The 12,843-nt window shown below is 36.2% G+C and overlaps 1 protein-coding gene across 4 annotated transcripts in view; it reads right to left on the reverse strand.

Moving 5' to 3' along the window:
• The window catches only part of ARHGAP32 (Rho GTPase activating protein 32), a 298,214-nt gene that overhangs the window by 250,986 nt on the left and 34,385 nt on the right, over positions 1–12,843 (reverse strand). The gene's annotated exons all lie outside the window — the stretch shown is intronic.

The following is a 12,843-nucleotide window of genomic DNA, read 5'->3' on the forward strand; positions in this document are numbered from 1 at the left end:
TCAGTAATTACATTAAATATATGAAGACTAAATATTCTAATTAAACATTCCATTGACAGAGTATTTTTTAAAAAACAAAAACAAAACTAAATTAAACATGATCCAACTATATGCTTTCTACAAGAAACACATTTTAAATATAAAGACATGAATAGGTTGAAAGTGAAAGGATGGAAAAGATATTTCATGAAAACAATGCCAAAAAGAGAGCTGAAAATGGCTATACTAATATCTAACAAAATATGACTTTAAGAAAAAAGTTGTTACTGGAGACAAGGAATATTTCAGAATGATAAAAAGGTAAATTTAATAGCAGATACCCAACAACAGACACTCAAAACACATGACACGAAACTGACAGATTTAAGGAGACAAATAACAATAAAAGAGGCTTCAATATCCCACTTTCAATACTGGGTAAAATAATTAAATGATCAACAAGGAATAGAAACTTGAACAACACTATAAATCAAACTGACCTAACAGACACCTATAGGGTATTTTACCCAACAACAATACATACATTCTTCTCAAGTGCACGTGGAACATTTTCAGGATAGAACATATGGTAGATCATAAAACCAATCTTGATAAAAGGGTTGAAATCACACAAACTACACTCTCTAAAAACAATGGAACAAAATTAGAAATTAATAACAAGGAGATCTGAAGAATACAAAAGTAAATGGAAATTAAACTCACTCCAAAATAGGTCAAAAAATAATTCAGATGAAAATAAGAAAATACTTTGAGACAAATGAAAACAAAAACACAACCACCAAAACTACAGAGATGTAATGAAAGCCATACTTAAGAGGAAATTTATAGCTGTAAATGCCTTTATTTTAAAAAGTAGAAAGATTTCACATCAATAACCTAAATTTTAAAAACTGGCAAAAGAACAAACTAAATTCAAAGCAAATAAAACAGTAAAGATATCAGAACAGAAAGAAAGGAAACAGAGAACAGAGAAAAAAAAAAAAAAAGTAAAATCAACAAAACCAAAAGTTGGTCCTTTTAAAAAGATAACAAATCTGGCTCTTCCTTTTAAAAGACAACAAAATTGACTTTCTTTTAAAATACCTTTTTAAAATATAACAAAATCGGAATACTATGCAGCCATGAAAAGGAAAGAGAGCATATCCTATGCAGGGAGACAGATGGAGCTGGAAGCCATTATCCTCAACAAACTAACACAGGAACAGAAAATCAAACACCACATGTTCTCACTTGTAAGTGGGAGCTGAACAATGAGAACACATGGATAGAGAGAGAAGAACACCACACACTGGGGCTTGTTGGGGGAGCTGGAGAAGGGAGAGCATCATGATAAATAGCTAATGCATGCAGGGATTAATACCTAGGTGATAGTTGGCAGATGCAGGAAACCAACATAGCACACATTTACCTAAGTGACAAATCTGCATATCCTACATATGTATCCCAAATTTAAAAGTAAAATTAAGAGTAAAAGAAGATAACAAAATTGACAATAAACTCCATTAAATAATACATGTAATTTCATTAGTCATAACCACCTATGAAGGCACATTTGGCTATGCCCACTTCATATAAGGTTGTGAGTTATTACATCATTTTCCCTAAAACAAAGAACCAGGACAAAAAAAAAAAAAAAGAGTCAAAATTTAAGCTTCATGTTTTTTACAGAATGCTGTACCACCTGGACAAGTTTTTGGATTTACAAGTATCTAAACCCTATATTTTAAAGAATACAATTATCTGACCTTGCTTTTGTCAAATATAGGCTTTTAATTATACTATTCTTTTAGCTTAACTTGGGCATTATTGCAAAACATTAGTCTTCATTAACTTAATAACCTCACATACTTCAAAGTGTGTACTGACAGGGAAGCAAAGGGAATTTGTATAAACAGATGCAAATTATTTATAATTAAAGCAAGGGTCATATATAAATAAATATTTGAAAAAATATACACATAATATATCATTTTAAATAATTTTCTGGAAGTTATGTTTATATAATTAATGAACCTTTGAAAAAACTTTTTTCCTCTAAACTTTTTACTACTAGCTCAATTATAAAATGCTCTGAATTATCAAAGAGCTAATTAATATTGTTTTTACATTATGTTATGATAAGTTATCTATACCACCACTACCATCACAAAGCAACCCCAATGCTGCATTAACTGCAAATTTAAGGCTGAAGGTCTACAGAGACACAAGAACACACAAAGGTCATGTAGTAGAGAGGCTATTGACTAGGTTAGGGGTCATAGAAAAATAACCATACATTTGAATCCCTAAAAATGAGTCAATGTTTTTAAAAATCCAATTACTTAAGGATTTTCTTTTTATTTTTTTGGAGACGGAGTTTCGCTCTTGTTACCCAGGCTGGAGTGCAATGGCGCGATCTCGGCTCACCGCAACCTCCGCCTCCTGGGTTCAGGCAATTCTCCTGCCTCAGCCTCCTGAGTAGCTGGGATTACAGGCACGCACCGCCATGCCCAGCTAATTTTTTTGCATTTTTAGTAGAGACGAGGTTTCACCATGTTGACCAGGATGGTCTCGATTTCTCGACCTCGTGATCCACCCGCCTCGGCCTCCCGAAGTGCTGGGATTACAGGCCTGAGCCACCGCGCCTGGCCAGTTTACCAGACTTTTAAGTAGGACTTCACAGGTTTTGAATAGTGGCCTCAAAAACATATATCCATGTCCTGGCTATAGCTATCCAATACCTGGACCCTCCCTGTAAAGACTGCACTATTTAGAAAAGGGCAACTTTGCAGATTTGAGTTAAGAATCTTGAGATGAACTCATCCTGCATTTCAGGTGGGCTCTAAATCCAATGATGAACATCCTTATGAGAGACAGAAGGCACAAATACAAAAGAAAAGGCCACGTGAAGGGAGCGTGGCCCTGCTGACATCTTGATTTCAGACTTTAGCCCTTCAGAACTTAAACTTCTATAAGCTACCAAGTTTATGGGCACTTGCTATCTTACCTTTTGAAACATTTCACTAGCAATTCGACTAGCTACCTAGCAGAGCACCTGCCGCAAGCTTTACCTGGTCTAGAATTTCACCCCACGTTGACTTTACCTGCTCTAGAATTTCACCCCATGTTGACTTTACCTGATCTAGAATTTCATCTCACATTTACTGTGCTCCCTACACTCTTGCCTGAGCTCCTGCCCTTAGGTACTATTTGTGCAAATATGTATAACCTAGTCTAAAATTGTCATCAAAAAGTTTACACCATTTTTGTTATTATCTGCTCAAATACAAGAACTGGTAAATGACAGAGCAGCATGGACACAATTATAGGTCCATAAGAACACAGCACTATTGAACTTGGTCTCTAAATAAGAGGAAACAGGTTGCAGCATTTGGTTACATGAGTAAGTTCTTCAGCGGTAATTTTGGAGACTCTGGTGCACCCACTACCCAAGCAGTCTACACTGTACCCAACATTCGGTCTTCTATCTCTTCCCACTCCCTACTTCCACCTGAGTCCTGAAAGTCTGTCAAAGTCCATTATATCGTTTTTATGCCTTGCATCCCCATAGCTTAGCTCCCACTCATAAGTGAAAACATACAATATTTAGTTTTCCATTCCTGAGTTACTTCACAAAGAATAACAGTCTCCAATTCCATCCAGGTTGCTGCGAATGCCATTATGTCATTGCTCTGTGTGTGTGTGTGTGTGTGTGTGTGTGTGTGTGTGTGTGTGTGTGTGTATACACATGAATCTATACACACACACACACACACATTTTCTTTATCCACTAATTGACTGATGGGCATTTGGGCTGGTTCCATATTCTTGCAATTGCAAATGGTGCTATAAACATGCATGTGCAGGTATCTTTTTCATACAATGACTTCTTTTCCTCTAAGTAAATACCTAGTAGAAGGACTGCTAGATCAAACAGCAGATCTGCTTTTAGTTCTTTAAGGAATCTTCACATTGTTTTCCACAGTGGTTATACTAGTTTATATTCCCACTAAGTGTAAAACTGTTGCCTTTTCACCACGTCCACCCCAGTATCTATTATTTTTTTATTTTTGATTATGACCATTCTTGCAAGAGTGCAGTGATACTGCACTGTGGTTCTGAATTGTATTTCCCTGATAATAAACGATGTTGAGCATTTTTCCATATGCTTGTTAGACATTTGTATATCTTCATTTCAGAACTGTCTATTCATGCCCTTAGCCCACTTTTTTGTGGGATTGTTTGGTTTTTTCCTTGCTTATTTATAGATTCTGAGTATTAGTCCTTTGTCTGATGTATAGATTGTGAAGACAGCCTGCCATTCTGTAGGTTGTCTGTTTACTGATTATTTCTCTTGCTGTGCAGAACCTTTTTTGTTTTTGTTGCATTTGCTTTTAGGTTCTCCATCATGATGTCTTTGCATCCTGAAACTCTGCTGAATTCATTTACTAATTCTAGGAGCTTTTCGGCTAAGTCTTTAGGGTTTTCTAGGTATACAATCATATATCATCAGAAAACAGGGACAATCTGACTTCCTCTTTACCGATTTGGATGCCCTTTATTTCATTCTCCTGTCTGATTGCTCTGGCTGGGACCTGCAGTACTATGCTGAACATAAGTGGTAAAAGTAGGCATCTCTGTCTTATTCTAGTTCTCAGAGGTAATGCTTTCAACTTTTTCCCATTCAGTATGTTGGCTATGGGTTTGCTGTAGACAGTTTTATTACCTTAAGGTATGTGCCTTCTATGCCGATTTTGCTGAGGATTTCCATCATAAAAGACGCTGGATTTTGTCAAATTCTTTTCTTGCATCTTTTGAGATGATCATGTGATTTCCATTTTTCATTCTCTTTATGTAGTGTACCACATTTATTGGCTTAAGTATGTTAAACCATCCCTGCATTCCCTGGTATGAAACCCACTTGATCATGGTGGATTATCTTTTTGATATGCTGTCGGATTCAGTTCACTCGCATTTTGTTGAGGATTTTGGCATCAATGTTCATAGGGGATATTGGTCTGTCATTTTCTTTTTTTGTTCTTAATATTTCTTATTTTCATTTTCCCTACCTAGATCAAAATAAATGTTGATATGAATAGTAAATCTCACATTTAAAGAAATACAAATCTCCCTTTGTTTATAACTCATTCATCCATTAAACAAATATTTACTGGTCATTTTTTACATCCCAGTTGGTAAGAAAACTTCAAAAAATAAAATCTTTACTCCCAGGGAGTTTATATTCTAATGGGGATTACAAATGTTTTTAAAGGATTATTTTTTGGGTAGTAATAAGGGCTTTAGCATGTTAAAGGAATGAAGAATGCTCAGGACTGCTGCTTTAGATACAGCTTTCAGAGAACTCCTTCCTCTGTGACGAGGGGACATGAACAGAGGCCTAAATGAACTGAGTAAATTACATGGATCTAGGCAGATGGATGCACAGGTGCAAGGGCCTCAAGGCAAGAGCATACTTGTGTCCAGTGTGGTGCAACAGTACACAGGCTCCAGAAATACAGCCAGACTATACAGGGCTTTCCAAGCTATGCAAAGAAATCCTGAAATGAGGAGCTACTGAGAGCCTTTTTGCAAAAGAGGAACATGACTTTCTTCACATTGAGAAGAATTAATCTGGCTGCTCTATAAAGACAAGACCAAAGCAGGGCAAAAATCACAAGACACCAGTTCAAGGCTACTGCACTGATGAAAAAAGTGAGGGTGATTTAGACTTGGGTGGTATCAATGGAGGTAATGAGAAGTGGCCCAACTGAAGACACATTTTGAAGATAGGGACAAGGGAGTTTGGTTAAGTAGCAGATATGGTCCAGAGAAAAAGTCAAGTCACCACAGTGCCCATGTTTTTTGATGACTCAAGGAAATTTTCAATCTTCTCAATTACAGATCTGACTAACCCTAATTTCTCCTCTAAGGTTCAGTGAATTTACCCTGAATCTGCCATCCTAGAGACCAAACATCATGAAATTTACTTATAGTCCTTGCAAACTTTGATGACACAGAGCACCTTCATATTAAGGATTTTTCCTTCTAAGTCTTATACCCTCTCAGGAATAATTCCTAACCATTAACCAACATAACTGGTGCTTATGCCTTTCTGTGCCCTTTCTTCTCCCCTCTCTTCATACTTCTCATGACCCAGTAAGAGAAATATGTTGCACAGTGAGGACATACAAAGTGAAATATCTACCAATGGTCATTTACCAATCAAGGATTTCATGGGCTACTGGATTTACCAGTCATTTCAGCCTCCAATACCACCACGTATCTATAAATCTCAGTAACAGGTGCTCTCAGACACTTAAGATTATGCTTACATGTATGAGTAATGCACACACTGATGGGATTTAAAATAATCAACTGCAAACTGGGAATGGTTGCACGCACCTGTAGTCCGAGCTACTTACAAGGCTGAGGTGGGAGAACTGCTTGATTCCAGGAGTTCCAAGACAGCCTGGTTAATATGCCGAGACCCAGCCTCAAAAAAAATAAACCAACCAATTGCATTTTCATAGAACTTTTTCTAAACACACACACACACACACACACACACACACACACACACACCTCTTAACAAACACAATTAAGACTTCTGATGATGTAATAAAGTATTATTTTCACAATAGTAATTTTTTATTTGAGACAGAGTCTCACTCTGTTACACAGGCTAGAGTGCAGTAGTGCAACCAGGCTCAAGGGATCCTCTTACCTCAGACTCTCCAATAGCTGGGACTACAGGCACAAACCACTATACCTGCCTAATTTTGTTTATTAGGTATAGAGTTTTATTTATAGAGATGACATTTCAATATGTTGCCCAGACTGGGCTGCAGCAATCCTCTCACCTTGGCCTACCAAAGTGCTGGGATTACAAGCGTGAACCACTATGCCAGGCCACAATAATAATTTTAGCCCTAGCATATTACACAGCTTATTAAATAGTACAGGCTTTCCTATTTCCTATACAGTCTTTCTACTTCTAGTCTTTGCCCTTTTCCAGAACATTATTATTTTATAGCTAACTTTTTTTGTGTAAGCACTTACTCTGTGTTAAAATATGTAAGAATTCTGCAGCATAATCTCATTTATGCATCACAACAACTCTGTAAGGAGCATACTAGCATTACCCACATTTTGCAGATGAGTAATTTTAGAATCGGTCAGATGACCTAAATTACCCAGAATGACAGAGCCAGGAGCTGTCCCAGAAGTGAGAATTGTAGAAGCTTATTCTCCAAACTAGCATTACATTAACCACCTTTTAGTTAGTTTACCTAGGATAGCCCTCCAAAAATACAAATTCTGCTAAAATACAATACCTCCAAGCACTTTTGACTCCCATAAAAGAGAGTCCAAATTCCTCAGCATATTAGGCCTAGCATCATCTCTAATTAATCCCCCTTGCTTCCCATATTACCGCTAACATAGATTACTGGACATTTTCCAAATATGCTCTATACTATTTCACCTGTATCTATGCTCACGTTAATCCAAACCCTTCCCTTTATCCTCAAACTGTGGAAACAGCCAACTCTCTAAAATCCAACTCAAATGGCACTCTAATTAAATTTTTTTCCAAAACCTACAACACATATACACACACAATTATTTAAAAAATAAACTTTCTGCACCTGCAGATCCCATATTTTGTACCTTCTTAGGCAACTGTCATGCTATTAGATTGGTACAAAAGTAATTTTAATGACAAAACCATGATTATTTTTGCATGAACCTAATACCTGTTTATACAAATTTCTTCTCCTATCTCTCACACTATAAATTCTAAGGCAGAACTGTTATTTGTAATCTTCATTTCCTACATAGTAACTGTGCAGTTACTATGACCAGTGACAAACTAAATAACTTCCCCTATACTTTCAGCCTCATCATACAATATACTCCTATAGCCAAGGGTGACTAGACATATAAATTTCTTGGTAAAGTTGTAGCAGTTTAACATGATAGCTATTAGTGCAGACTTTGGAGTCAGACTGCCTGGCATTCTAATTCCAATTCTAGCACTTACCAGCTATATGACCTTGGGGGTAAAAAAAATCTGTTCAAAATAAACTACTTGCTGTTCCACAAATATGATCCCAATAGTTTCCTGCCTCTGTAAATTCTTACTGGAATGACCCTTCCCTAATTGTGCTATCCAGCCTTCAGTAGGCCCATGTCAAGTCATTTCCCTTCCTACAAGCTTTCCCTAGGTCTTCAATAAATTCACAAAGTACCTAATTTACCCTTCTCACAGGATATTTATATTGCCTTATGGTACACTTACTTTCAGTTGAATTATTCTTGCAGGCCAAAGCTATCTTATTTGTCTCTGAATTCCTTTAGATACACAACACAAAGCCTTAAACAAGTATTAAGTATTCGTGAACTAAACTAAAAGTAAATCATCTGATTATATCAATTTTTCTTCTTCCTTCTCCTAAGCCCTAAAGGCTTGAGAGTGAGATTTATATTTTCTTTTACCTTTTTAGTCATTATATCACACAAGAAACCACTGCATAAAGCTTTTCTATCTTTAATATGGTTTGAAAAAATTTTTTGAGTATGCAAAAGCTAATTTTATGTAAATTTTAAAGACCAAATTTAAAAGTAACATCTCAAAAGAGGAAGTAGAAAGAAAAGTTCCTGGAGAAATCTGGGAATCCAAAAGAGAGGACATGTATAGTTTAACTCCATGGTTAAGAAATATGAATTTAAGGTTGGGCGTGGCGGCTCACACCTGTAATCCCAGCACTTTGGGAGACCGAGGTGGGCGGATCACCTGAGGTCAGGAGTTTGAGACCAACTTGATCAACATGGAGAAATCCTGTCTCTATTAAAAATATAAAAAATTTAGCCAGCTGTGGTGGTACATGCCTGTAATCTCAGCTACACAAGAGGCTGAGGCAGGACAATTGCTTAAACCCAGGGGCAGAGGTTTTGGTGAGCCGTGACTGTGCCATTTCACTCCAGCCTAGGCAACAAGAACAAAACTCCAACTCAAAAAATATATATATATGGATTTAGGAGTAAGACATTCCTAAATTTGAATTCTTCTTCCACTATTTACCACCATGGCAGCTTTGGGCAAGTTATTTAACCTCTTTAACACATCATTTTTTCACTCACAAAATGGGAGTATTGTTACCTATGAGATGTAAGGAATAAATGAGCTCACATGTACAAAATGTATGTGTCAGTACCAGACACACAGTTTACATTCAATAAATAACATTTTTAAACAAAAACTATTTTAATTAAGGACATAAATATATGGTAACTTACACTTCATTAAATTCTTGAAATTTCCTTTTATTTGGAAAGGTAAGAAAAAATAAAACCTGCATCAAGCGTTATAATAGCCAATTTTGATACTATAAAAACAGACAAGTAGGCCAGGTGCAGTAGCCCATGCCTGTAATCTCAGCGCTTTGGGAGGCCAAGGTGGGAGAACCACTCAAGCCCAAGAGTTCAGTCAGCCTGGGCAACATACCAAGACCACATATCTACAAATAATTTTGTAAAAATTAGCTGGGTGTGATGGCACACATCTGTAATCTCAGCTTTTCAGAGACAGAGGTGGGAGGGTCGCTTGAGTCCAGGAGGTCAAGGCTGCAGTGACACACGATCACACCACTACACTCCAGCCTGGGCAACAGAGTTAAGACCTCATCCATAAAAACAAGAAACCAAAAACAGGTAAGTAAATACTCTACTGGATTTAGTAAAAATAAAATCTATGTAACAAGTTCTTACACGGAAGCCCTTCAAAGTAATAAAACAATAATTTTGGCTAGATTACTCAATAATGAAAATCCAATGACAAACTAAATCCAAGATACTGCCTCTCTAGAAAAAAAAATTTAAGTATTCGGTGATGTTTAAATAAATTTAGAAAATGTCTAAACATAATAAATCAAGAATGAAAAATAAAAGCATAGTATTTACAAATAGGGTGGTAAATCCTGGTGGGGAGGAAGCTGAAAGAGCCAAAAACCACTGTTTCTATAGAGGAGAAATGGGAGGCAAGATGGGATAGGGTCAGGAAATTGTTGCTTTTCTTTAAAAATCTCATGGGAGTATTGCTTTTTCAAATTATGTTTGTAACTTAGTTGATAATAATACAAAGTAATTCTAAAACAATGTTTATTATTACAATTGTTTTACAGGGAGGACCTTGGTTAGGGTGAGACATGCAAACTACCTATAGTGTAAAATTTTAGGAGTCACCACCCTCAAAGCCAAGCACTTGAACATACTTACCCCCAACCCTGCAAGTGATGCCTCCACCTACTCTGTTCACAGGGATAGTGTTTTCAGAACTCAACACAAATGTCATAACCTCAAACAACTGAGGGATTTGAGCTGTTACACTCATTTATGGTATGCAATATACTATTCAATACATAACATATTTCTAAAATTATTCCTACCTACAAATATACATAAAAAGAATCTAGAATGATCTTTGTGGTTATTAATGATAGTTATTTCTAGGTAGGTGGTAAGATTGTTTTGTATCCACCCTCTGTACCATACTTTTTTTTTTTTTTTTTTTTTTTGAGACGGAGTCTTGCTGTCAACCAGGCTAGAGTACAGTGGTGCAATCTGGGTTCACGGCAACCTCCATCCCCCCCAGGTTCCAGCAATTCTCCTGCCTCAGCCTCCTGAGTAGCTGAGACTACAGGCGTGCGCCACCAAATCCAGCTAGTTTTTGTATTTTTTAGTAGAGACAGGATTTCACTATATTGGTCAGACTGGTCTTGAACTTCTGACCTTGTGATCCAACCACTTTGGTGTCTCAAAGTGCTGGGATTACAGGCTTGAACCACCACGCCTGGCCGCAAAATTTTTAAAATAATAAGCATATGTAATTGTAATAAAAAGCAATAAAGTGATTCTTTTTAAACAACATGCAGCTCCCAAACCAACTCTACTAACAGCACACATACCTGCACATTCTCCCATGACAACTTCATCCACTTTAATGGCTTCATCTACCACCTCTATGCATACAATTTACAAATCCATATTCGTAAACTCTCTAGCCACCCAACTCTCTCAGCTTCCATTTCCACATTGCAGTTGCCCCCTAGATAGCACCAAATGAATGTTTCGTAGCCAATTCAAAGTCAGTCAAAAATAAACCATCATCTGTCCACATACGCTAGTTCATCCTCTTTATTTTCCAATGTGCATTAAGAGGAATGCAGTAAGTCCCCAAGTCGCTCAGGTTTAAAACCCAACAGCTAGCTTTAATTTCCATCTCTCCCTTACTCCACATATGAAGTTAAGAAACCTGTCATTCCACTTCTGTAATCTGACATCTAGTCTATCTCTCATTCCCAGGAACACATTAGTTTCCTTTTCAAAATCTATGTCCTGAAATACTACTAAAGATCATAAATAGTATGATACAGAACTATGCTCAATACAAAGCATAAAACATTACAAAGAATAGGTAAGTAACAAATGTTTCTGAATAAATGGAAAAAAAATAGTCTTCCCTTCCCATCTCTCCTACCTCCATCAAACCATTTTGCAGTTACTCCATCTTCCTAAAACATAGTTCTCATCAAGTCTCAAGAACCTTCATTTATCAATGTCACATGAGTAAAATAAAAATTCCTCAGCTTGACATTCAGCAATTCCAGTATGTGGACTCTTTCTCTCTCCTCCATGTTACATCCCACAACTCTAATCCAGTAGATACCTGCTTTGTTTTTCCCATCCCTGTCTTTGCTCATGTGCCCCATAAAATGCCATTCTGACAATTTTACCTTTGAGAATTCTATCCTTCAAAATTCAGTGAAAATATCATCTTCTCCACACCCACAAGCCCAAAGTAACCCACACTTTCCTGTATTAGCACTCTCATAGCATTGTCAGTTTCTTGTGTCACCATATTCTGATCTGGAACTAAAATTATTTCTCAATATATTTTATTTACCATCAAATGCATTTTAAGTTCCTTGTGAACAAGTACAGAATTTTTACTTATTCATCTCCTATTACATCTAATATAATGCCTGGCACAATAGAAAATGAGAGATCTGTGCATCAATAATCAAATACAACAGCAGTAGCAAATTTGAGTTCTTTATCAATACCAGATACTATTCTAAACACTATACACACTATTTCATTTATTCTTCATAACAACTCTATGAGGATGGTACTATCATTTCCATTTTGCAGATAAGAAAACTGAGTCAGAGTGAGAATTCTGTCTCAGAAAAAAGAAAGAAAACTGAGTCAGAGAGATAAATTAGTCAATGTTTAGCACTATTCTTCAATTGTATAAATAATTCTGCAATTAATGTCTTTGTACATATGGTTAGCTCCATATTTTACACTATTTCTTTAGACTCTAAAAATTATAACATTTAGTCAAATAGCATGGATGTTTTGATGGTCTTTCATGCTTAATTTTTACATGTTTTCTAAAATGATTAACCATTTGATAAAGCTACCAATAATGTATGTATAAGATAATAATTTTATTGCCTCCTATCAGCTTAGTATATCACCATTATTTTCCCATTCTTCTGGTCCAAGTAGTCAAAGAATGACAAGCATATTTCATTATGTTAAATAATACTGCCTTTAAGGTTATGACCAGTGTTTTGGGGTGGTTGTTGCTAGCGTTATAAACAATGTCTTAAGAGAAACTATGTCTAAGTAATTTATTTGAAGTTATTTCACAGTATTTATACAGATAAAAGGAAATCAAGCACTTAACCTACCCAGATAGTCATTAAACCTTTAACAGTATTTGAGTCATTCATTTATTCAATGGATATTATTCAATAAGGTAGCTATTCATTTAACGTTTATTTACAGCTCATTGGA

The sequence above is a fragment of the Saimiri boliviensis genome, chromosome 6, assembly GCF_048565385.1.
Source record: "Saimiri boliviensis isolate mSaiBol1 chromosome 6, mSaiBol1.pri, whole genome shotgun sequence".
NCBI lineage: Eukaryota > Metazoa > Chordata > Mammalia > Primates > Cebidae > Saimiri > Saimiri boliviensis.